The sequence below is a fragment of the Capra hircus genome (genome assembly GCF_001704415.2).
Source record: "Capra hircus breed San Clemente chromosome X unlocalized genomic scaffold, ASM170441v1, whole genome shotgun sequence".
Taxonomy (NCBI): Eukaryota; Metazoa; Chordata; class Mammalia; order Artiodactyla; family Bovidae; genus Capra; species Capra hircus.
Window position 1 is genome coordinate 28,473,837 of NW_017189516.1, and position 27,623 is coordinate 28,501,459.

The 27,623-nt window shown below is 40.7% G+C and overlaps 1 pseudogene; it reads left to right on the forward strand.

Moving 5' to 3' along the window:
• Nucleotides 1-869: 869 nt before the first annotated feature.
• Nucleotides 870-3,194, forward strand: LOC102169657 (annotated as a pseudogene).
• The last annotated feature ends 24,429 nt before the right edge of the window (nt 3,195-27,623 follow it).

The window sequence follows — 27,623 nt, forward strand, 5'->3', positions numbered from 1 at the left end:
GTTTATCATAGGATATTGAATATAGTTCTCTGTGCTATATAGTAGGACTTTGTTGTTTATCACTTCCATATATAATAGCTTACATATCCCAACTCCAACCTCCCACTGCATTCCTCCCCGCTGTCCCCTGCAACCACCAGTCTGTTCTCTGTGTCCATGTGTCTGTTTCTGTTTTCTAGACAGGTTCATTTGTGTCATATTTTAGATTCCACATATAAGTGGATGTTAGCCTTCTGGGACACAAGGCAGATAATCCAGAAGTAGGTAAGAACCTAAAAAACTGTGAGTTAATAAATGATTGTTCTTTTAAGCCACAAAGTTTGAGGTAATCATGTATGGATGTGAGAACTGGACTATAAAAAAGGCTGAACACTGAAGAATTGATGCTTTTGAACTGTGGTGTTGGAGAAGACACTTGAGAGTCCCTTGGACTGCAAGGAGATCAAACCAGTCAATCCCAAAGGAAATCAACCCTGAATACTCATTGGAAGGACAGATGTTGAAGCTAAAGCTCCAAAACTTTGGCCATCTGATGTGAAGAGTCAACTCACTGGAAAAGACCCTGATGCTGGGAAAGGTTGAAGGCAGGAGGAGAGGGACCAACAGAGGATGAGATGATTGAATGGCATCACTGACTCAATGGACATGAGTTTGAGCAAGCTTGAAGAGATAATGAAGGACAGGGAAGCCTAGAGTGCTGCAGTCCATGGGATTGCAAAGAGTCAGACATGACTGAGTGACCGAACAACAACAAAAGTTTGAGGTAGGGGTCACCCCCATACGTGCACATGCTCCAGTGTGTCCTGGAGGTCGCCCGCGTGGGTGTTTAACCACATGTGGTATAACTTAGAGCATCATGTTGTGAAGAAATGGGGGCTGAGGTGGCTCGCACAGTCAGGAATTTCAACCTAGAGAACCAGGCTGAATGGGAAATCAGCAGAATGAAGCCCTCCCCCGCTCCCAGGCACCCCTTCACCAAGAATCTCCTGCAGGAGCAGATGAGCAGCCATCCAGAAATTAAGGGAGAAATTGATAGAAAAGATGACAAACTGCTGTCATTACTAAAAGATGTGTATGTTGATTCCCAAGATCCCGTGTCTTCTTTGCAGGTTAAAGATGCCGGAACATGTCAGAAGCCTAAGGAGTACAGTGCCGGGAGCCAGCGTGAGGAACTCCGCCTGTGGCAAAGGTCATGAGGAAGGAGGCTTTGGCATACCCAAAGGTGGGATCGAGCCTCAGGAAACCCTCTGTCCTCGAGCATCTACCCCCTAAACCAGAGTCTGCCTACTTTACTGTTTTATGCTCTCACCTACACCTCTGACTTTATGGGGGGCTCTCCCCCATCACCTCTCTCGGAGAAGGAGTTAACCTACAGCTCCAGTTAATAAAAATTCCTGGGTGTGACAAGAGTGTTTCAACTTACGAACTCCTCTGAGGGTTATCTTAGCCTGCCTGTACAGGTTCGTCCGGCCACATGTGATTGTTTACAGCCTCCCAACCGTGAGAGGCACGAGATATTTTAGACTTACTAAAGGCAGATTCTTTTAGGAAGTTAGAAATTATTAGTATAGTGGGTTGATTAGGAATTATATTGGTGAAGGGTTTTTCATTTGTTGGGCCAATATTTGCTGCTAAGTCTCCATATTCCCTGCCCTTATAATGAATATAACTAGCATATAGAAGAAATAATGGCACCCCACTCCAGTACTCTTGCCTGGAAAATCCCACGGATGGAGGAGCCTGGTAGGCTGCAGTCCATGGGGTCACTAAGAGTCAGACACGACTGAGCGACTTCCCTTTCACTTTCCACTTTCATGCATTGGAGAAGGAAATGGCAACCCACTCCAGTATTCTTGCCTGGAGAATCCCAAGGACGGAGGAGCCTGATGGGCTGCCGTCTATGGGGTCACACAGAGTCGAACATGACTGACGTGACTTAGCAGTAGCAGCAGTAGCAGTTTAAGATTAATCATGTTAACCTTAGGCTAAGTAAATTCCTTTCTTAATTGTAACCCTCTACACCCTCACCCTGGTGGCTCAGTGGGTAAAGCGTCTGCCTACAATGTGGGAGACCCGGGTTCGATCCCTGGGTCGGGAAGATCCCCTGGAGAAGGAAATGGCAACCCACTCCAGTACTCTTGCCTGGAAAATCCCATAGACTGAGAAGCCTGGTAGGCTACAGTCCATGGGGTTGCAAAGAGTCAGACACGACTGAGCGACTTTCCGTTTCCCTTCCCTTCACACCTTCACCCTATAGAAATGCAACTTTATCTGGTACCTTCGGAGGGTGGTGCCTGGTTTAAGAAAAATCACCCCTGGAAAATAAGTTTCTGGTTGACTGACTGTTATCAGAAAGAAAGGATCATGTTACTAGGCCCCCTGGCCAGAAGATGATGTAAAACCCCTAAGACCTTCTTGTATACATTTATATGAAGCACCTGATTTTGATAAAGGTCAGGACTGCTGACCCCCGCATGACTTTAAAATTTCCATTTGTCTCTATGTGTTACAAAAGGTATATAAACAAACCTGAAAATAAAGAAAACAGATCAGTTTCTGGAAAGACTGATTCCCCCGTGTCATTCTTTCTTGTTCTCCGTTTTTCTGGCTGAATTCCCATCTGGAGTGTGGGTGCTCGCCAAGCCTGCTAATTTTGCCCTGGCTTTTAAGATCCACGCGAGAGGGAGCCCAAGGAGGGGCACTCTCCGCTATTCAAGTGGGCACTGGTGGCCTACGTAGATAGTGCAAGCTTCTTGTCTCGAAGCTTTATTGGTATCCCACATAAACCAAGTTATTCAGCCTCTTTTTTCTCCACTAATTTTCCTACTACACTATTCCTTTCTAATCTCTCTTTATACTTCTAATTAATAGTTTTTCCTAGGACGCCAACTCCGTCTCCACTTCAAATTACCCTGGATCTACCGGGGCTGGACCCCAGCAATACAGGTTGCTGAAAGACCATCAGTTTGACATGATGAACGTTAAGAACATTCCCAAAGGTAAAATTTCCATTGTAGTGGTGTTGACACTTCTCAATAATCATAAACTTTATCCAGACACATGGACTGCTAAGAAAATAGCGGTCGAATACCATCTAGAACAGCAAGATGTAAATTCCCTTCTCAAATATTTTGTTACTTTTGAAGTAAAAAATCTTCCCCCCCAAAGGCAAGAAAGCAATACAATCAAAATGAAGAGAATCTTGACAGGACTTTTCCTGTCCTCATCCCCATGCCCTGTTTATTTTCCTCATTTGTGGCATGTTAAATTACCAATTGTGTTGAGCTCCCTCCTTGTGAGAGCTTGCTATTTATGAACTCTTCTGAATTTTCAGGATGGCTGATAGGATTGATTTTTCTCCCTTTTAAACTTTAGTATGGTTTAGTTTGTGTTCTTATGTAATATCAGCATGACTAATCAGCACATATATAAATTTACTGTAAGTAAAAGTTACTGTATTTTAAGCAAAAAAAAAAAAAGTTTGAGGTAATTTTTTTATGCAGCCATAGAAAACTGATACAGTTTAGGTCAAGATAATTTGTTTCCTATATGGATATTTAATTATTTCAGCATCATCTGTTAAAAAGGCCATCCTTTTCCCATTGATTTGACTTTGTACCCTTGTCAAAAATCATTGCGTCATATTTGTGTGGGCTTATTTTTGTTCTGTTTCACTTATCTATTTGTCTATATTTATATCAATACCATGCTCTCTTAACTGTAGTTTTAGACTAAATCTTAAAATCAGGTAGGGCATGCTCTCTCCAATTTGTTTTCATTTTCCAAAGTTGTTATGGCTGTTCTGAATCTTTTTTAGAATCAGCTTGTTATTTTTCAAACACACACACAAGTGCTCTTGCACACACACACACACACACACACAGATTAACTGAGTGAATTGAGATTGTGTTAAATCTATAGGTCAGCTTGTGGAGAATTGATATAGTATTGGTTCTTCCAAACAATGAATATGATATATCTCTCCATTTACTGAGATCTTTTTCAATTTCCCTCAGCAATATTTTATAGTTTTCAGATCTTGCACATATTTTTTTTCAAATTTATCCCCAAGAATTTCATATAGTTATGCTATTGTAAATAGTTTCATTTCCCAATTGTGTATTTGTGTGTATTATACACACATATACACATAACTGATTTTTGTATGTTGATATTATCTACCACCTCTCAAGTTCTTAAGTTTCACCTATAACCCACAATTTGATCATATTTGGAGATGGGGCTTTGGGGAGGGATTTAGAGTTAGATTACTTAATGATAGTGGAGTCATCATGATGGGATTAGTGGCCTTATAAGAAGTGGAAGAGAGAGAGTGCACAGCAAGAATACAGCTATCTGCAAGTCAGGAAGAGAACTCTCACTAGAACCCCACCCTGCTGGCACCCTAAATTTTAACATCCAGACTCCAGAAATGGAAGAAAATACATTTTTGTTTTTAAGCATCACTTCCTGCCTCCCCCCACACACACCAGTCTATGTATTTTGTTATGACAGCCCAAGCTGACTTATATAAACTTGTATCCTGCCACTTTGGTAATCTAGTACCCTTTTTAAAAAGATATAGGATTTTCTACACAGACAATTATATCATCTGTTAATAATGTTGAAAACTCAGTCTCTGTGCCCTGGTACCGAACTGAATCTTGGAGATGGAGTTTTGGGTGAGGTAGAAAAGAATAGCTTTACTGCTTTGCCAGGCAAAGAGGAACACAGTGGGTTCCTGTCCTCAAAAACTGTGTGTCCCAACCTGGGAGGATTTGGTGAGGAATTTTATAGCAATGGTTCAGGTTGGGTTACCAATAAGGATCAGGGTGTACAGGGCTTGCATTTCCTTAATCTGGCCTCGGGTGGTTCTTCTCTGGAATGAAGAATGGTAAATCCATTTGTTCAGGGGCTGGAGGGGGGGTTTAATTTTGTAAAGAACACAGTTGAGTTCAGTCGCTCAGTCGTGTCTGACTCTTTGCGACCCCAAGAATCGGAGCACGCCAGGCCTCTCTGTCCATCACCAACCCCCGGAGTTCACTCAGACTCATGTCCATCGAGTCAGTGATGTCATCCAGCCATCTCATCCTCTGTCATCCCCTTCTCCTCCTGCCCCAAATCCCTGCCAGCATCACAGTCTTTTCCAATGAGTCAACTCTTCACATGAGGTGGCCGACGTATTGGAGTTTCAGCTTTAGCATCATTCCTTCCAAAGAAATCCCAGGGCTGATCTCCTTCAGAATGGACTGATTGGATCTCCTTGCAGTCCAACGGACTCTCAAGAGTCTTCTCCAACACCACAGTTCAAAAGCATCAGTTCTTTGGCACTCAGCCTTCTTCACAGTCCAACTCTCACATCCATACATGACCACAGAAAAAACCATAGCCTTGACTAGACAGACCTTAGTCAGCAGAGTAATGTCTCTGCTTTAAAATATGCTATCTAGGTTGATCATAACTTTTCTTCCAAGGAGTAAGTGTCTTTCAATTTCATGGCTGCAGTCACTGTCTGCAGTGATGTTGGAGCCCAAAAAATAAAGTCTGACACTGTTTCCACTGTTTCCCCATCTATTTCCCATAAAGTCATGGGACCAGATGCCATGATCTTAGTTTTCTGAATGTTGAGCTTTAAGCCAACTTTTTCACTCTCCTCTTTCACTTTCATCAAGAGGCTTTTTAGTTCCTCTTCACTTTCTGCCATAAGAGTGGTGTCATCTGCATATCTGAGGTTATTGCTATTTCTCCCAGCAATCTTGATTCCAGCTTGTGTTTCTTCCAATCCAGCATTGCTCATGATGTAATCTGCATAGAAGTTAAATAAGCAGGGTGACAATATACAGCCTTGACGTACTCCTTTTCCTATTTGAAACCAGTCTGTTTTTCCATGTCCAGTGCTAAGTGTTGCTTCCTGACCTGCATACAGGTTTCTCAGGAGGCAGGTCAGGTGGTCTGGTATTCCCATCTCTTTCAGAATTTTCCACAGTTTATTGTGATCCACACAGTCAAAGGCTTTGGCATAGTCAATAAAGCAGAAAGAGATGTTTTTCTGAAACTGTCTTGCTTTTTCGATGATCCAGCGGATGTTGGCAATTTGATCTCTGGTTCCTCTGCCTTTTCGAAAACCAGCTTGAACATCTGGAAGTTCACGGTTCATATATTGCTGAAGTCTGGCTTGGAGAATTTTAAGCATTACTTTACTAGCATGTGAGATGAATGCAATTGTGCTGTAGTTTGAGCATTCTTTGGCATTACCTTTCTTTTGGATTGGAATGAAAACTGACCTTTTCCAGTCCTGTGGCCACTGCTGAGTTTTCCAAATTTGCTGGCATATTGAGTGCAGCACTTTCACAGCATCATCTTTCAGGATTTGGAACAGCTCAACTGGAATTCCATCACCTCCACTAGCTTTGTTCGTAGTGATACTTTCTAAGGCCCACTTAACTTCACATTCCAGGATATCTGGCTCTAGATGAGTGATCACACCATCGTGATTATCTGGGTCATGAAGATCTGTTTTGTACAGTTCTTCTGTGTATTCTTGCCACCTCTTCTTATTATCTTCTGCTTCTGTTAGGTCCATACCATTTCTGTCCTTTATCGAGCCCATCTTTGCATGAAATGTTCCCTTGGTATCTCTAAGTTTCTTGAAGAGATCTCTAGTCATTCCCATTCTGTTCTTTTCCTCTATTTCTTTGCATTGATCACTGAGGAAGGCTTTCTTATCTCTTCTTGCTATTCTTTGGAACTCTGCATTCGGATGCTTATATCTTTCCTTTTCTCCTCTGTTTTTCACCTCTCTTCTTTTCACAGCTATTTGTAAGGCCTCCCCAGACAGCCATTTTGGTTTTTTACATTTTTTTTCCCATGGGGATGGTCTTAATCCCTGTCTTCTGTACAATGTCACGAACCTCATTCCATAGTTCATCAGGCACTCTATCTATCAGATCTAGGCCCTTAAATCTATTTCTCACTTCCACTGTATAGTCATAAGGGATTTGATTTAGGTCATACCTGAATGGTCTAGCGGTTTTCCCTACTTTCTTTAAGTCTGAATTTGGCAATAAGGAGTTCATGATCTGAGCCACAGTCAGCTCCTGGTCTTGTTTTTGTTGACTGTATAGAGCTTCTCCATCTTTGGCTGCAGAGAATATAATCAATCTGATTTCGGTGTTGACCATCTGGTGATGTCCATGTGTAGAGTCTTCTCTTGTGTTGTTGGAAGAGGGTGTTTGCTATGACCAGTGCATTTTCTTGGCAAAATTCTATTAGTCTTTGCCCTGCTTCATTCTGCATTCCAAGGCCAAATTTGCCTGTTACTCCAGGTGTTTCCTGACTTCCTACTTTTGTATTCCAGTCCCCTATAATGAAAAGGGCATCTTTTTTTGGTGTTAGTTCTAAAAGGTCTGTAGATCTGCATAGAACCATTCAACTTCAGCTTCTTCAGCGTTACTGGTTGGGGCATAGACTTGGATTACTGTGATATTGAATGGTTTGCCTTGGAAACGAACAGAGATCATTCTGTCATTTTTGAGACTGCATCCAAGTACTGCATTTCAGACTCTTGTTGACCATGATGGCTACTCCATTTCTTCTGAGGGATTCCTGCCCACAGTAGTAGATATAATGATCATCTGAATTAAATTCACCCATTCGAGTCCATTTTAGTTTGCTGATTCTTAGAATGTTGACGTTCACCCTTGCCATCTGTTGTTTGACCACTTCCAATTTGCCTTGATTCATGGACCTGACATTCCAGGTTCCTGTGCAATATTGCTCTTTACAGCATCAGACCTTGCTTCTATCACCAGTCACATCCACAACTGGGTATTGTTTTTGCTTTGGCTCCATCCCTTCATTCTTTCTGGAGTTATTTCTCCACTGATCTCCAGTAGCATGTTGGGCACCTACTGACCTGGGGAGTTCCTCTTTCAGTATCCTATCATTTTGCCTTTTCATACTGTTCATGGGCTTCTCAAGACAAGAATACTGAAGTGGTTTGCCATTCCCTTCTCCAGTGGACCACATTCTGTCAGACCTCTCCACCACATACTGTTGTAGAAACAGGATCCTGCCCAAGGTTGCGCTACTGTTTCTTGGCTGCTCCTCTTCCCTGTTCTCTGCATACCCTCCCTTCTCTGATTAACAATCTTTCACACCTGCCCTTTGGAACTCAGGAAAGGTCATGGAGGCTGAAGTCTATTCCCTACAAACAAGTAATGGGGTACTCAGAAAATACCCAGGAATCCCACAGGGTCCTGCTCAGCTTCACTAATAAAGATAGTTTTAATTCTTCTTTTCTAATTTTCATGACTTTTCTATTTTCTTGCCTTATTGTGATGGCTAGAATCTCCAGTCTAATGTAGAATAGAGTAGTGAAGGTGGATATCTTTCCCTTTTTTAAGACCTTACAGGAAAAACTCTATTTTCAATTGAAAAAAAATTCTACTTTTTTTAATGATAAGTATGATATTATTTAGATTTTTCAAAGATGTCCTTTATAAAGTTGAGACAGTTTCCTTCTATTCCTAGTTTACTGAGAATTTTTATTGACATAGATGTTGGTATTTTCTTTGCAAATATTGAGATTATCATATTGATGTTTAAGGCCTGCTTCCCTGGTGGCTCAGATGGTAAAGAATCTGCTTGCAATGCAGGGCACTGAGGTTCGATCCCTGAGTTGAGAAGATCCCCTGGAGGTGGAAATGGCAACCACTCTAGTATTCTTGCCTGGAGAATCCCATGGACAGAGGAGGCTGGCGGGCCACAGTCCACAGGGTGACAAAGAGTCAGACACGACTGAGTGACTAGCTTCTTCATACAGTGAAAAACATTCCATCCTTTTGTTTCTCCTTCCCCTGGACAAAGAGAGAATAAAGAGTAGGAAGGCACTTTGATAAATTTCCTCTTTTCCTTTGAGGGGTCTTCCCCCAGAACAGTAGCTCTTTTGTGTGTAATCTGTGATTCTAGGTGAGATTGTAAGTCAGACAGTTGAGAAGCATGTAGCTGATAATGAAAACCTGAGATGGCAGGATTGTCTTCATTATTTGAATTTTAGTGTGTAACATATCTGGTATATATTGGATAAAGATACATTCTGTATAAACCACAATACCTAGAATGAAGCTGTGTTTATGTAACAGTTCTATAGAAATACTTCTTCGCTTAGGAAGAGATAAAATAAATATAAGACCTTAAAAATGTATAAAAGCACGAATCACATCTTTTTTCCTCATAGGCAATCAATTAGGCTTTATTATCACTGACATTTTCTTTTGCAGATCAAGTCATGGCTATCTCGGGCTGGGAAAGCTGTTGTTGACATTGTTTCTCAGTCTCAAAGACTGAAAGTGAACATAAAATATTTGAAAGCAGGAATTGGAAGGAAAAACAAAACCCTGTCTGGGGAAATGTTACTTGCGGTGTACAATCTCGGTGAATAAAATAAGGAGAGAGCTTTCCTAGCATTTCAGTTGTCACTTTTATTTGTCAATAAATGTTTTTGAATTTTCCCAAGTTAGGAAACAACCAGCAGCAGCAGCAGGGATGGCTAAGGCATAAGCTGCTTGGCTGATTATCTCAGCACTGACCTGTAAGCAGCCTCCTCTGGGTGAAATGCAATTGAGTCTCCCTATTGACTCTAGTCCTGAGCGACTCCCTAGCAGTCTTGGTTATCAGGCTCAGAACACATTGAGTTAAGTAGGAAGGCTCGTGGCGGGTAATAGTTTTGTGACGCAGATGACTATCAGCAAGAGACTAAGCTGAAAATGACTTCTCTGGGGCAGCTGAGAATGGGAAATCAGGGTGAAAGTTGAGGTGGAGCTGCAAGGTTTGGTTTTCTAGCTTCTGAAATGGTCTTGCACTGTAGGTTAAAGGCCAGGGCTGTACTCATGAATATATACTATTTCTGGCTGCTGTAATTGATTAGTTACACTTTGCAGCTGGCTTGACGAGCCTTCAAGCTACTCAGGGCCCGAGAAGCGGTACAGAATTGCATATCCATAGAGGCTCTGAGTTGTCATTGGCCATGTGGAAACTGAGACAGTGAACCTAACAGCAATAAAATACTCCACATTAAATGGAGTGAATTCTGAACTACTGTTTTCCCAGCATTGCTTCCACTTTGGTTATATCACTTTGTATTTTACAGGGGGGTGAAAAAACTGTCAACACTTATTTTTTTAAAAATTATTCATTTATTTATTTATTTTTGGCTGTTCTGGGTCTTCACTGCTGTGTGGGCTTTCTCTAGTTGCAGCGAGTGGGCGCTAAGCTCTAGTTGCAGTGCGTGGGCTGCCCATTGTGGTGGCTTCTCTTGTTGTGGAGCACGGGCTCCAGAGCACAGACTTAGTAGTTGTGGTGCACAGGCTTAGTTGCTCAATGGCATGTGGGCTCTTCCCAGGTCAGTTGGCAGGCAGATTCTTTACCACTGAACCACCAGGGAAGCCCTTAATCTACGTAAGCAGATGGTATTCTCAGTGTGATGGGAAATAGATTCAACATCTAATGCGGCATGGCCTCAGGCTAAGACCTGCACTCTAGAGAAGACTTTATGGTGTTGGATTCCAGCTTTACCTCTACTCAGCTGTGTGGCCCTGGGTAAATTACTTCACCTCTCTGTGGCCCAGTATCCCCATTTATAAAATGAGGATGATGAAATGACTGCCTGGGTATGGTTGTTATTGTACTAAATGAGTTAATAGATATCTGTAGTCATGTACAGATGTGAAAGTTGGACCATAAAGAAGGCAGAGCACCAAAGAATTGATGCTTTTGATCTGTGGTGCTGGAGAAGGCTCTTGAAAGTCCCTTGGACATCAAGGAGATCAAGCCAGTCAATCTTAAAGGAAATCAACCCTGAATACTCATTGGAAGAACTGATGCTGAAGCTGAAGCTCCAATACTTTGGCCACCTAATGTAAAGAGCCAACTCATTGGAAAAGACCCCGATGCTGGGAAAGATTGAAGGCAGAAGGAGAAGGGGCCAACAGAGGACAAGATGGTTGAATGGTATCACTGACTTAATGGACATGAGTTTGAGCAAGCTCCAAGAGATGGTGAAGGACAGGGAAGCCTGGAGTGCTGCAGTCCATGGGGTTGCAAAGAGTCAGACATGACTTAGTGGCTGAACAACAACAAAGTTAATAGATATAAAATGCTTCCAGTGTTTACCATATTCTAGATCTTATTCTAAGTTTTAGTCATTAGTGTTATATGAATTGACAACAGGATAGCAGTGTACCTGTGTACAAGGTAAAGTTTAGAATTCAAGGTAATGTTACCATTTCATCCTTGACTTCAAACCTATTGCTAAAAGGCTTCCCTTTGTATTTGGTAATTTTTCTCTTAGATTTATTATTGTGCTGTCTTAGCTCTCTAGAAGGTCTTCAAATGGAGATTTCATTTCCCCTTTCATTTGCTCTGTAAATAAGGAGCAGCTAGCACAAACAATGTGTGTTTGTACATATTACTTTTACCAAGTATATTTTTCACTAAATAAAAGCACTGGCTTTATGCAGCCTCTACACCTGGATGTTGTGAGTACAGACCTGCATGTATTAACTTCTCGACTATCTGGTATTGTTAGGATTAAAAGTCCAAAAGGATACCACCTACCACTTATTGAGACAGAGGATGTGATGGTTGGATGGCATCACCTACACAATGGGCATGAATTTGAGCAAACTTTGGGAGACAGCGAAAGACAGAGGAGCCTGGTGTGCTGCAGTCCATGAGATTGCAAAGAGTCAGACATGACTTAGTAACTAAACAACCACCATCTATAAGGCTCTATACAACTACTTTACATAGCTAGTCTCCTGGAACTCTCACAAAATCTCTATGAATTGGCATTAGCCCCACTTTAGAGATGGTGAAATAGAAGCTCAGAGGGATGGAGTTACTCACCTGTGTCACACAGCTCCATGGCCTGGTTCTGTTTGATCAATTAAAGCTTATTGGTTTGTTTATCACATGGCACTTCAGTTCTCCCTGTTTTAGCCTCACAAGTGTCTTCACTTTATGTACTCTTTATTGAATTTTTCTCCTCCTTGCCTTGTATTACTTTGATAGTTGTTATCAACAGGCATAAACATCGGCGTTGAATGAAGCTAGTTCACTTCAGTCCAGAAAATTAAGCCTTGAGATTCCCTGTGTTGTAAATTAACAAAATCATGACTTTCCAAGTCACCTGATATGGTCACTAACAAAACTTTTTTTAAAATCCTGGCCTCAAATACTCTGATTAACTTAGAATTAAGTGACTGAAGTCCCCACTGTGCTCAGAATGCGGCCACAGTGATGGGGTGGGTGGATAAATACAGGTTGAGCTTTTCATAACAGACAGGAAAATTCATAAAGATTCTGGATTATTACAAGGGAAGAAGATCTATTCATCAAAGCTATGATTGAAGGAGGGATAGCTTCTCATTTCTTCTCTTTTCATGTTCCAGTGGCAGCACAGCACAGAAGTTCAGAAACACTGATACATGCTGGAGCCACATGGCTGACTTGAAATCACAGCTGGACGTTACAGGCCATGTAATGTCAGGCAGCTACTTGACTCGTCTAATCTCCAAGCAGCCCTATGTGGTAGGTACTGTCGTTGTCCCACTTCATGGATGAGGAGACTAATACACAGAGACTTTATATAACCTGCCTTAGTTTACCCAGGTGGCATATCCTCAAGCCTTGTGATTCTGGGATTAAGAGCTGATCCTTTAGGCTAGGGCTTTGGTATATAAGAAGCCATGATTAAAAGGAAATGTCAGATGAAATTATTTGTCTCTTTGCCAGCTGTATCTGCCAGCCCTTTTCCTTACCTATCAACAGTGTAATTACTATTCTCTTGACACACTTCCCTCTTTCCATCCCTTCCCAAGCTCTATTCTAATTCATCTCACGTTCTCACAGGTGGAAAGCATCTGTTCCCAAGCCAGTGATATGGATTTGTGGGAGGAAAATAGATGAGGGTGGGGTGCACACTTGATGGATCATATGGAGGAATACCAGGAACCATCCTCCATAGCTCTGTGACATTCTCGTGACCCATGACTTTCAGCTAAGTTCCTCCAAGTGCCTGCCAAACCAGTGCTGCTTGAACTTTCATGTAAGAGCCACCTGGGGATATTGTTAAAATGAAGAGTCAGACTCATTAGGTCTGTGGTGAAACGTACGATTTGTATTTTTAAGAAGTTCCTAGGTGATGCTGATGCTGCTGGTTCATGGACCACATTTTGAGTAGTTAAATGCGAACTCATTCTTCTCTTGAAAGACATAACAAAGATGGTGTCTCTGTGGAGACTGGGGCATTTAAGGACTGTAAGAGGGGTCTGACCAGGGTTCTCCTAGAATATCCTGCTAATGAGAATCAAGATTCATTATGAGTCCTAATGACTGGTGGTTTCTACAGTTGTTCCAGTTTGTAATGGCTGGCAGGCCTGGGTGAACTGTGGCTTTCCCATGAGCCCAGTCTGTAAGCCTTGCTACTGCTGTCCTCTTCCTGAGTTTACTTTGAGTTCCTTCTCAGATTAAGCCTCTAGAATACTAGGGCCTTGACTGGGGCCCTGACTACCTGTCTAGTCTTGCCAGCCCTCCTTTTATTAATAATAACTCATGACCCTGATCTTACACCATGAGACCCTGGGGTCCTCCCCTGAAGGTAGCCCAAAAATGTTCATGCCTCCACTTGCCTGACTACAGTTGTTGTCACTGACTTGTGATTTTGGGGATTTGGGGCAGTGTGAGCCCTTTCACACTGGCTCTGTATCCCTTTTAAAAAATATTTATTTATTTGGCTGTGAGGAATCTTAATTGTGGCATGTGGGATCTTTTTTTTTTTTTTTTTTTTTTTTTAGTTGCAGAGCTACAGATCTTTAGTCCTGGGTTTTGGGAGCTACCTCCTTGACCAGGGATTGAACCCAAGCTCCCTGCATTGGGAGCTCGGAGTCTTAGCCCCTGGACCAGAGAAGTCCCAGCTTCTGTATCCTTTTGACATGTCCCCATTATTCTTTTAATCCTTGCTTGCTTTCTAGCCTAAAATCATTCAGGCTTCCCTTTTATTTTCCTTGACACAGACATAGATTCAGCCAGTTTTCCATGTAGATTCTTTCTAGTGGGAAATGATTCTTATACATCAAGAATCAAGATCTGAGTACTATCTTCAATACAACTGGGATGTCATTGCTTCTAATATATCTTTCAGGGATAAAGCTAGCATATATTAATATGAATTAAACAGTTTAAATATATTTCTGATTCAAATTTAATACTACAGAGTTTTTTTTAATTTCTCTATTTTTTTTCCTCTAACACTTAAAATTTTGCTTCCCCAAAAGATTATTTACTTTCTTGCTTATTCTACAATATACAAACAATTGCAAAAATTGTACTACTAATATTCTCACTATTTTAAATGACTGAATTAAGTTTAAGATTTCTTTGCTGTTCTTTTTATCTTAACACACAAATCTGTCTGTATGTGCTCTGTAAACATATGAGAATGTAGAGATATCAATGAACAAAATCCCTTGAAATGACTCTTTTCTTTGTGTGATTATTACCAATTTCATATGAAATTAGGTTTTCTATGCTCAGTTTTAAGTTTTGAGTACTTTTCTTTTTGGTAGAAATTGATTTTTGTGTAGATAAGACATTTACGACATTCAAAGTCAAAACTTAAAAAAAAAAAAACTATGTTCAGAGAAGAGCTACTTCCATCCCTTTTCTCTGTACATACTCCTTTTACCTTATTGCCATAAGCAATCATTTTTATTCAGGTTTTTCCTGTTTTCATTTCATTAGTTTAGGTCCTGGTTTGTCTATTTTTTTTTTTTTCAAGAAGCCAGCTTACCTATTTGTATATTAATTCATTCATTAACTATTTTTTAGAATTCTGTTCTTTTAGCTTTGTCGGTTTTTTCCTTTTTGAGTTGTATATTTATTTTCATGCTTTCATTTTTATCAATTTTAGTATTTAAGGCTGTGAATATTCCTACTGTCAATGTTACATGGGCTTTTCTTTGAAATTCTGCATTTTCACTTTATTTCTCCCGTTTTATAGAAAGTTTTAAAGTGGCCTCTGTATTTCCTACCGCAGTTTGTGGTTTTGTTGGCCATGTGTCTGGTTTTATCCAATGAACTGTGAGAAGTAGAATGTATCACTTCCAGAAAAAGGTAGTTACGTAGACAGTATGCCTACAGAGGCAATTGTCTCTCTTTGAATGGCTAGAAGTGAAAGACTCCATCTTGGTGGAACCATGATTAAAGGAGCCTGGATCCCTGATCTATTGCTTTGAGGCAGGGTTGGTAAACTTCTTCTATAAAGGGCCAGACAATAAATATTTTTGATGTGTGTTGCACAACATACTGTCTCTGTTGCAAAAACTCAACTCCGCTTTTGTAGCCATAGACAATATGTAAATGAATCAGCATTGTTATAATCCAATAAAACTTTATTTATAAAGACAGGGGTTAGCTGGATTTAGCCTGTGAATTATAGTTTGTTAACCTCTGGTTTACAGAAAAACTGCCCAGGGTAGCTGCCCAAACTGCATAAAGTCATGTTAGAAATGAGAAGTCAACTTCTATCATAGTAAGTCACTGCATCTGGGGATTGTTTGCTACAATAGATAACAACATTTCTCCTAGAGGGGAATACAAGAAAGAATCTGAGAATCCGATTCAGTAATTTCCTTGAGAAGAAATGACTATGGAAGAAAACCTATGACAAACCTAGACACTATATTAAAAAGCAGAGACATTACTTTGCCGACAAAGGTGCATCTAGTCAAAGCTATGGTTTTTCTAGTAGTCATGAGTGGATGTGAGAACTGGACCATAAAGAAAGCTGAGCACCAAAGAATTGATTCTTTTGAACTGTGGTGTTGGAGAAGACTCTTGAGAGTCTCTTGGACTGCAAGGAGATACAACCAGTCCATCCTAAAGGAAATCAGTCCTGAATATTCATTGGAAGGACTGATGTTGAAGCTAAAACTCCAATACTTAGGCCACCTGATGCGAAGAGCCGACTCATTGGAAAAGACCTTGATGCTGGGAAAGATTGAAGGCAGGAGGAGAAGGGGACGACAGAGGATGAGATGGTTGGATGGCATCACTGACTCAATGGACATGAGTTTGAACAAACTCTAGGAGTTGGTGATGGACAGGGAAGCCTGGCATGCTGCAGTCCATGGGGTCGCAGACTCAGTGACTGAACTGAACTGAATTTCCTTAAGAGCCACAAAGGAAACATGTTGGTTCTTCACAAACATGAGATATTGATAAGGTCTATACAACTTCAAAGCCCATGTTTTCCCATGATACCTTATTACATCTCTGTCTTCTTCACTTTTTCTATTGAAGAAATTTTAGACAAATGAGATTGAAAGATATGCCCAAAATCATATAGCTAGTTAGAACTCTAACAGATTATTGTTCAAAAATGTTTACTTTTTTCCTCTTCAGTTCAGTTCAGTTCAGTTCAGCCACTCACTCGTGTCTGACTCTTTGCCACCCCATGAACCGCAGCACACCAAGCCTCCCTGTCCATCACCAGCTCCCGGAGTTCACTCAAACCCATGTCCATTGAGTGGGGGATGCCATCCAATTATCTCATCCTCTGTTGTCCCCTCCTCCTCTTGCCCTCCATCTTTCCCAGCATCAGGGTTTTTTCAAATAAGTCAGCTCTTCGCATCAGGTGGACAAAGTATTGGAGTTTCAGCTTCAGAGTCAGTCCTTCCAATGAACACCCTGGACTGATCTCCTTTAGGATGGACTGGGTGGATCTCCTTGCAGTCCAAGGGACTCTCAAGAGTCTTACCCAACACCACAGATCAAAAACATCAATTCTTCAGCACTCACCTTTCTTTATAATCCAACTCTCACATCCTTACATGACCACTGGAAAAGCCATAGCCTTGACTAGATGGACCTTTGTTGACAAGAATATATCTGCTTTTCAATATGCTGTCTAGGCTGGTCATAACATTCCTTCCAAGGAGTAAGCGTCTTTTAATTTCATGGCTGCAGTCACCATCTGCAGTGATTTTGGAGCCCCCCAAAATAAAATCAGCCACTGTTTCCACTGTTTTCCCATCTATTTGCCATGAAGTGATGGGACTAGATGCCATGATCTCAGTTTTCTTAATGTTGAGCTTTAAGCCAACCTTTTTACTCTCCTCTTTCACCTTCATCAAGAGGCTCTTTAGTTCTTCACTTTCTGCCGTAAGGGTGGTGTAATCTGCGTATCTGAGGTTATTGATATTTCTCCTAGCAATCTTGATTCCAGCTTGTGCTTCATCCAGCCTAGTGTTTCTCATGATGTACTCTGCATATAAGTTAAATAAGCAGGGTGACAATATACAGCCTTGACGTACTCCTTTTCCTATTTGGAACCAGGCTGTTGTTCCATGCCCAGTTCTAACTGTTGCTTCCTGACCTGCATACAGGTTTCTCAGGAGGCAGGTCAGGTGGTCTGGTATTCCTATCTCTTTCAGAATTTTCCACAGTTTATTGTGATCCACACAGTCAAAGGCTTTGTCATAGTCAATAAAGCAGAAATAGATGTTTTTCTGGAATTTTCTGACTTTTTTGATGATCCAGCAGATGTTGGCAATTTGATCTGTGGTTCCTCTGCCTTTTCTGAAACCAGCTTGAACATCTGGAAGTTCACAGTTCACGTATTGCTGAAGCCTGGCTTGGAGAATTTTAAGCATTACTTAACTAGCATGTGAGATGAGTGCAATTGTGCAGTATTTTAAGCATTCTTTGGCACTGCCTTTCTTTGGAATTAGAATGAAAACTGACCTTTTCCAGTCCTGTGGCCACTGCTGAGTTTTCCAAATTTGCTGGCATATTGAGTGCAGCACTTTCATAGCATCATCTTTCAAGATTTGAAATAGCTCAACTGGAATTCCATCACCTCCACTAGCTTTGTTTGTAGTGATGCTTCCTAAGGCCCACTTGACTTCACATTCCAGGATGTCTGGCTCTAATGAGTGATCACACCATCATGATTATCTGGGTCATGAAGATCTTTTTTGTACAGATCATCTGTGTATTTTTTGCCACCTCTTCTTAATATCTTCTGCTTCTGTTAGGTCCTTACCATTTATGTTCTTTATTGAGCCCTACTTTGCCTGAAATGTTCCCTTGGTATCTCTAATTTTCTTGAAGAGATCTCTAGTCTTTCCCATTCTGTTGTTATCCTCTATTTCTTGGCATTGTTTGCTGAGGAAGGCTTTCTTATCTCTCCTTGCTATTCTTTGGAACTCTGCATTCAGATGCGTATATCTTTCCTTTTCTCCTTTGCTTTTTGCTTCCGTTCTTTTCACAGCTATTTGTAAAGCCTCCTAGACAGCCATTTTGCTTCTTTGCATTTCTTTTCCATGGGGATGGTCTTGATTTCTGTCTCCTGTACAGTGTCACAAACCTCCATCCACAGTTCATCAGGCACTCTGTCTATCAGATCTAGTCTCTTAAATCTATTTCTCACTTCCACTGTATAGTCATAAGGGATTTGATTTAGGTCATACCTGAATGGTCTAGTGGCTTTCCCCACTTTCTTCAATTTAAGTCTGAATTTGGCAATAAGGAGTTCATGATCTGAGCCACAGTCAGCTCCCGGTCTTGTTTTTGCTGACTGTATAGAGCTTCTCCATATTTGGCTGCAAAGAATCTTTCCTCTTACATCTATGGAAAAAATATATTTTACTTAAACTTTGATTTTGGACTTGTCCATGTGGTTTGCTTTGGCCCTAGAGAGGAATGAGTGAGTTTTTTTTTTTTAAAGAATGAGTGTTTGTTATTGCCCTTTATTGTTTTATTTATTTATTTATTTGTCTGCACGGAGTCTTAGTTGCAGTGCTTGGGATCTTTAGTTGCGGCCTTTGGTTGCATGCATGTGAACTCTTAGTTGAGGCATGTGGGATCTAGTTCCATGAATAGGGGTTGAACCTAGGGCCCCCTGCACTGGGAGTGTGGATTCTTAACTACTGGACCACCAGGGAAGTCCCGTCCCTTACTGTTTAGCTTTCCCATTTGATTTGCTTTAGCCAGTGCTATCGGAGAAGGCAATGGCACCCCACTCCAGTACTCTTGCCTGGAAAATCCCATGGATGGAGGACCCTGGAAGGCTGCAGTCTATGGGGTCGCTGAGGGTCAGACACGACTGAGTGACTTCACTTTCACTTGTCACTTTCATGCATTGGAGAAGGAAATGGCAACCCACTCCAGTGTTCTGGCCTGGAGAATCCCAGGGACTGGAGAGCCTAGTGGGCTGCCATTTATGCGGTCACACAGGGTCAGACACAACTGAAGTGACTTAGCAGCAGCAGCCAATGCTATGATCGAAAGTTAGTGCAAGCAGAAATGTGAAACTTCCACAATTGAGCTTGTCTTCTGATGCCTCTGCCATCATCCTGGCTAGCTGCTATCCCTTCAGCTGGGTTCCACGGTATGGGCACACAGAGATCAGACGTGTACCCCAGCAGCAAGGGAACAAGCCATGCTGGAGCCTCAGGTTGAAACAGAATTACCCAGCAGAGCACAGCCTTAATCCAAGATGTGTAAGTAAAAACAAATGATTGTAGTTTCAATTCACTGAGTTTTAAGGTGGTTTGTTTACAGGGAATTATTTTGACAATAGAAAACTCATAAAGGCAGAGATTCCCCTCCCCCTGCCCCCGACAGCCCAGGAAGTTTTCTGAATCCTTGCCTATTTTTTCTATGGAGTAGTTTTTGATTGATGTTTTCATCTACCCTTGAATTTCAAAATATTTCAGTTAGAAGTTCCTCACTCTTACGTATACTATTACTTTCTTCACTGTGATAATGAGTTTTAGTGGTTTGATTTTCTACATAGTTTAACAGCTACATACAATTCACATTTCTATTACCTAGAAACAAATAAGAAGGGTTGAAAATAAACTACAACTCACATCCTCTCCCATGTAAAACTCGGGTGGCAGTTAAAAATACTTGTTCAATCCAAAAAAGCAACCAGTTAAAACCAACTATTACAATGTCAGTCTACCCACTAACTACATTCTTAAATGAGAAGAAAGTAGCATTTGCCCCTTTCTCCTCTTCTTTCCCCCTCTCTTCCACATACCCCAACACAAGCAAAGCTGTAAATCTAAACTATGACCCTCAGAAGTGATAGCGAAAAAGACCTTAACTTTTGGTCAGTCTCATTCTGCCAGAGAATCAGTATTTCCTGAAGTAAAACTCCTCCCCCCGCTCCCCACAGGCAAGGGCACAACAAATGGTCAGAGAATCCTCAGGAGGGTTGGGGACTTTTGTGAGACAAACACTGATTGTTCTGAAGCCCATCGCTAGGCTGATCTGTCTTTTCCCAGATTTTTCTATAAGCAGCAATACTAGGCCCACAGGCTTTAAAATTGCATTTTAATACCATATTTGAGTTCTCTGACCTTGTAAAAGAGACTGAAAAGTAAACAAATAGCAATTTATACTTGAACTCCATCATGCAATTGAATTTTCACTTATGCTATCCATTTTTTTTTCTTATTTCCAATGGTTCATTTAAAATAATATGCTTGGCTTCTTTTAAAAAGAGTCATTATGTATTTCCTCTCCTCTGAACCTCTCTTAGGTCACCTTGCCACTAATTGAGACCAAAAGAGAATTCACCTTTTAATTGTTTCTTTGTTTCTGCTGTGATTTTACATTGCTTCTTTTCTTGTTTTTAATGATCGGGTTGAGAGATAACAGGCATTTTTTGGATTGTATTAAAGAGGTCAGATGTGATAATATGATCTGTTAATACTTTTGTTTGCCAAGTATCGATTTCTTGCTTGCAAGTGTTCTCATTTCTCTCCCTCTCCTGCCTCTGTTCCCTACACAGGTTCTCATTGTTCCCAAGGTGTCAAAATTCAACCCAAACCACCAAAATGATTCCACTTGTCTCAGATTTTTACATTTTTTTCTATTTCTTTATGATGAGGGTATATTTGAAGAGAGAATCAGATGTTTTAAGCTACTGATTCTTTGTTCCCATGACAACCTTGATGACATCAGGGAGCAGACACATCAATGCCGCAAAGATTCCAATGTAAAATGAATGTGACAAATGCCTCTCAATTGTAGTTTAAATCTTTTCTGTGCTAAAAACAATGAGAGCTTTGGCAGTGGAGTTGGTGAATAAAAGTTCATTCCCTAAAGGCAGCCTATACTATGCAATTAGAATACTTGGAATTGCAACATTTTGAATACTGGATACTTTCACCCCTATCCAGAAATGTTTCTCAGTCAGAAAACATCCACCTAATACCACACTTACCTGTAACTTGCTAATCCATCCAGCTCCAGACAGCTCTTAAATTTAGTGCGCAGTTGAGATAAACTGAGTACTGCAATTCCTTCTCTCGTTTGGCACACAAAAGTGGCACACTTCGAGGACTTATCCTTGGGAAGCAAACACAAAAAACCCGTCTGCTTCTAAGAATCTCTGGAAGCTTAAGGCAGCTGGGCAAAAAATCATTTCCAAATTTCCATGGAGCTGAGGTGTTGTATCATTTTCATTTTCATTCTTGTCACAGCCCAAGACTTCAATGCTATACTTTAAAATAAGTCATTTTCACTTTCAAGAACTTTATCTGTTTACATCTTTTATTGAAAAGACTTTATTTAAACTTGGTAGTCAAAAACCCGGTTGCCGATGCAGGAGACGACGTAAGAGATGTGGGTACATTTCCTAGATTGGGAAAATCCCCTGAAGGAGAGCATGGCAGCCCACTCCAGTACTCTTGCCTTGAGAAACCCATGGACAGAGGAGCCTGGCAGGCTATGGCCAGAGGGTTGCAAAGAGTTGAACACGACTGAAGCAACTTAGCATGCCCTAATTATAACAACTCCTTTGACATCCACCACTCCCTTTTCCAATACTTTCCTCTCCAAATGAAAGATATGGTCATCTGTCTGCAAAGGGCTGTAGTTAACAGCTGGCACTCACAATTTCCCACAGTAGGAATGGGCTCCTTATAAAGCATACAAGAAGATCTGCAATAGTCTTTGATATTCTGCCTTGTTTATCTGGGCCATGATTCCCCATCATTAGATTCCCATGCTGCTGGTGTAAATGGGCTTTTGTCTGAATCCAGGCTAATTTAAGACCCTCCAAGACCCAGCCTTTCCTGAATTCCCAGATCTTCTGTTCTCATCTCAGGCTGTGAGGTTCAAGATGTGTTACTGGTGGGAGGCCCTTCTGCATCCTTCTTTGTATACATCCTTCAGTCTAATCTGTACTGACAGATAGATGGGCACTGACAGATAGAATATAAACACATTCTGCCTTCTGAACGTGTTCTGCCTTCTGTGTTCCACACATCACAAATCAAGCGGTGTGAATTAAGTTTTTGTCATCTTTGCAGTGTTGCTTTCTGAAACACTGACCATTTTGCATGGAAGAAATTTATTTTCAGCCCCACATGTTCCTTAGCTGCCTGGAATAAGCAGGGTTAGAAAACCCAGCAAGCACAAGATAGTGTTTTGTTGAGTCACAGTTGGATACTATAAAGTACCAGGGAAAGGATTAAGCCCTAGCTTCAGCAATAGATTCTGGATGTCTCCTAACCCCAAGTCACAGTGTTAGGCAAAGAGTGTGACATACAAGCCTCTCTAAAGGTTTAAGACTCAAGAAGGAAATAAGGCATGGATGCAAAGTCCTCCTGAAATTTATCTCTGGAGAATATAAAACCACCTAAGTTCAATATAATTTATTTTACCTCTGTAGTTGTGAAAAATGATCAAATATATACTTCATTAAGAGTCACTTAAGGCAAAGATTCACTTTTTTCAGGCAGAAGAATGAGTGATATGGCAATCACTTCTTTTAATATTAAGGTCACAGATTAACATGATGTTTTGAGTCATCATGTAAGGTGAGAAAGGCATAATAGTGTTTAAAATGTAATGGTTAAAAGAAAGTTGGACAAAGAAGGTAATGATACTATGTCCACTATAGTGGTTGACTAAGATATTAATAATTGAAGGGCAGTTACTATTTAAAGGCAGGTACAATGATAATTTGTTATCTCAGAGTATCTTATGACTCATTGCTCTAATAGTTGACTATTTTCTCATCCAGCTAGATTTATCAGGGTCAGATAAGTGATTAACTCTGTGGGCATGATTTAGACTCGGAGTAAACAATGTTGGTTTCCTAGCCACAATCCCATAGTCTGCCCCCTGGTTTCAAGTGCAGCTATGTTGAACAGTTTTCCTGTGTGTGGTCAACATGTTACATTAAATGTTTGCCTTATTGCTTTAGCTTTTTTTGTTTTGCTTCAGAGTTTTTTTCAAAGCCATAGAAGCTTATTCAGTCTTCCTGGAAGGTGGCCTCATTTTAAGTGGATGTGAACACCGTTAGCTTTAGCCAGCAACAAGGGGACAATTCTAAGGCACTTAGAGGGTTCCCAGTTGCCCATAGCAGTTACCAGCACAATAACATAAACCTTTATTCAATTTCTCCTTCCTTTTCTCATTCCCCCTGCTCTGTCATACATATCCTGGCATCAATTCCCAAATAAACTAATGCACCTAAATGTATATAGCACATTACATGTGCATAGAAAAACACCTGGGAAGATACACACCAAACTGTTTAAGTGGCTACCTATGGTGATTGGAATTGACAGGTGTGTAGGATTGGAATGATAGCAAGTGCCCTTGTCCTGCTCGTATCTCCTTGGCATTTGTTGGTGCCATTCATACCTATACAATAAGTCCCATACCGACAAACAAGTTCTGTTCTGAAAGCATGTTCCTAAGTCCAGTTTGTTCATAAGTCCAACAAAGTAACACAATTGTCTATATAGTACTGTGCTGTAATAAGTTCATAATACTTTTCATATAAATGATACATAAAAAGCAAAAACAAAAAAGAAAACTTAAATCTTACAGTATCTTAAAAAATATAGTAGTACAGTACAACAGTGGGCCTACAGTGGCATGTTTGCATCTTTGAAAGTTCACAACTTGAATGTTCGTATGTAAGGGACTTTCTGTAGTTTCTTACTGTAAGCACATAAGGACTTCCTTTGGACATATGAGTGTGCTTGGCTGGCCTATAGCGTCAATCAGAGATATGAAGAGTTAGCAGCCCTAGGGCAACCCTCAGCTGATGAGGGATGAGTGGAGGTAAACACTTAGGCTTCCTCACCTTCAATGGGACCACTCTGAGGCAGGCTCTAAAACACAGACTTGCAAAGTTTTTCTGTACTGCTAAATAGTAATTTAGCCTTTGAGGGTGATAGTTTGTCATAACTGTTCAGCTCATGGAAAACATGTAAGCAGAAAGAGGAAATGGCTATATTCCATTAAAACTTATAAAAATAACCAGTGGGCAGAATTTTACTCCTGTTCTGTAAGTTTGCCAACTTCTGTTTAACACCATCTACTAGAGGTTCACAGGGAATTGGCCCCAACTACAGGTAGTGAGAACTTGCCCTGGACACATCCTTTATTGACTTTCCTTCCCTCCTCTGTGTCACTTTCTGACTCCCTCCCTGTGCTCCTTTACCTTCCAAATAAACTGCTTGTCCCCAAATTCTAATCTCGGGGTCTGCTTTTGGCAGAATCCAAACTAAGAGAGGAACTTCACTTTTTACTTCTGTAAATTTTCTAATTTCAAGCTTATAAGAACATATTTTAATTTTATAAGAACATACAAATCCTTTCAAAGAAAAGATTAATAAATGGCATGACAGATGAGTCTTTGTTCAGTTCCTTTCAGAATAGTCTTAATAGAAACAGGACAATTCTGGCACTTTGGGGAAGTAAGCCTATGATTCTCTTGGGGCTGCAGGCTTTGACAATGGTCTGTGTAACAAGTATACCTTCACCTGTGTGAGTGCTAAGTCGCTTCATTTGCCTCTGGCTCTTTGCAACCCTATGGACTGTAGTCTGCCAGGTTCCTCTGTCTATGGGATTCTCCAGGCAAGAATACTGCAGTGGGCTGCCTTTCCCTCCTACATGGGATCTTCCTGAACCAGGAATCGAACTTCTGTCTCTTATGTCTCCTGCATTGGCAGGTGGATTCTTTACCAGTAGCACCACCTGGGAAGCCCCAAGTACACCTTGTTCTGTGCCAAAGTGTTTCTGAAAATCTGGCAGTGAATCAGAGTTTAGATAATCATTTACTCTCACATTCTCTGTTTATATAAATTATAAATTTACATGTGATATTTCTATTTCAAATGAACTCAGAATTGGTTAGGGCTCAACTACTTTACCTTCACTCTCTGTGCTTTAACTTCTTTGTGTTCCATTAGTAAGATCTCAAGATTGAAGATTGAAAGGAGCCCTATGTTTGAAGGAATTATTAACAATATTAATGACCACCCAAATTCAATTTTCTTGAGTTTAGACAGAAGTTTGATTTAGCCTATTTCTTTGAACAAGCAAAGTGCCCCCTAGAGGATCATAATGATAAAATCAGAGTACTAGTTAACTTTTGTTGGGGAATGGGGGCTAGTACTTGGGGTAACAGGCATATGGAAAGCTTTTGGAATGTTGGCAATATTCTATTTATCTGGATGGTGGTTACATGGGTGTTCATTTTGGAATAAATTCGAGTTGCACATGTTTGTTTTTTTTCAGTTTTTAGAATGTGTGTTATATCTTACAATTTAAAGGGTTAAAAAATCATGCTGATTATTTTGCACATTCTTGTACTCAGTACTCAGAAGGAAGGAAGGCATTATGGCTCAATTTGCTGCTTACGAAAAGTTTCTGCAGCATCTTTGTGGCAATCATGGGGCTGTACCACTCAGGAATGAACTTGCTGTTCAGCTGCAACACCTTCAGGATTCATCTCTGCTTTTGAGCAGAGGCTGCACTCTTCTGGTGTAGCCCCAGGCCAAAACCTGAGCACAGTTGGCCTTAATAGGGCCCAACTATTTTTATTGAATATGAAACTCCTCTAATGGGCAATCTTTGCTTTAAAGTTCTCTGTTGGGTTGACCAAGACTTTGTCAGGTCTGACATTTCGTTTGAGGTACTTCCTGTTATTGCTGCTGTTGTTCAGTCACTAAGTCATGTCTGACTCTTTGCAACCTCATGGACTGCAGTACACCAGGCTTCCCTGTCCTTCACTATCTCCTGGCATCTGCTCAAACTCATATCCATTGAATCAGTGATGCCATCCAAACATCTCATCCTCTGTGCATCCTGCTCAATCCTATTTCTTCCCTTTTAATCTTTCAGGGCATTTTGTCCCCAATTTTTTATACTCATTAGTCTAAGCATCTGCTTCCTAGAGGACCCAACTAATCAGCAGTGATTTGGATTATAGGTGTTCTTAGTATTAAACACATGGATCATCTTGTAAGCATCAGGAAAAAAAGAAGAAAAAAAAGGGGTATTAATTAGAAGGGATGCCGGTACCTATGTTAAAAATGTTACCCTGGCTTCTCTTGATAATCTGTTATTTTACTTTCCTGGGCACTATCTGTCTTTTAGAACACTGTGTTTTTTTCATCAAAGAGGCACAGAGAAGATTTCATGCATCCTTCTTACCATATGAATTTCATGCATCTTCCTTACCATATGAATTGGGCAAAGCCTCAGAAGTCCAGGCCAGTTCTGCTTCTTCAAGGGTATGGTTAACTTTCAATAACAAGATGGAGGTCAAGATATTAAATAAGCATTCTGACTGAACGTCTCTTGGGTTAATGCACAACCCAATGGATTGTATGGTCTTGGATGGCAGGGACTTATACCATATATGCTCTTGTACTACCACACCCAACACAGTGCCTGAAACTAACAAAGAAAAATTGTATCAGGAAAGACTTTATTCAAGACTATTGCATTAGGAGAGAAAGAGACTGAACTCAATTCTGAATGCACATAAACAGCTATAGATTTTTTAAAAATTTTTATTTTTACTTCATTTTGCTTTACAATACTGTATTGGTTTTGCCATACATTGACATGAATCTGCCACGGGTATACATGAGTTCCCAATCCTGAACCCCCCTCCCACCTCTCACCCCATATCATCTCTCTGGATCTTCCCCATGCATCAGCCCCAAGCATCCTGTATCCTGTATTGAACATAGACTGACGATTCGTTTCTTACATGGTAGTATACATGTTTCAAAGCCATTCTCCCAAATCATCCCACCTTCTCTCTCTCCCACAGAGTCCAAAAGTCCGTTCTATACATCTGTGTCTCTTTTGCTATCTTGCATACAGGGTTATCATTACCATCTTTCTAAATTCCATATATATGTGTTAGTATACTGTATTGGTGTTTTTCTTTCTGGCTTACTTCACTCTGTATAATAGGCTCCAGTTTCATCCACCTCATTAGAACTGATTCAAATGTATTCTTTTTAATGGCTAAGTAATACTCCATTGTGTATATGTACCACAGCTTGCTTATCCATTCATCTGCTGATGGACATCTAGGTTGTTTCCATGTCCTGGCTATTACAAACAGTGCTGTGATGAACATTGGGGTACATGTGTCTCTTTCAATTCTGGTTTCCTTGGTGTGTATGCCCAGCAGTGGGATTGCTGGGTCATAAGGCAGTTCTATTTGCAATTTTTTAAGGAATCTCCACACTGTTCTCCATAGTGGCTGTACTAGTTTGCAT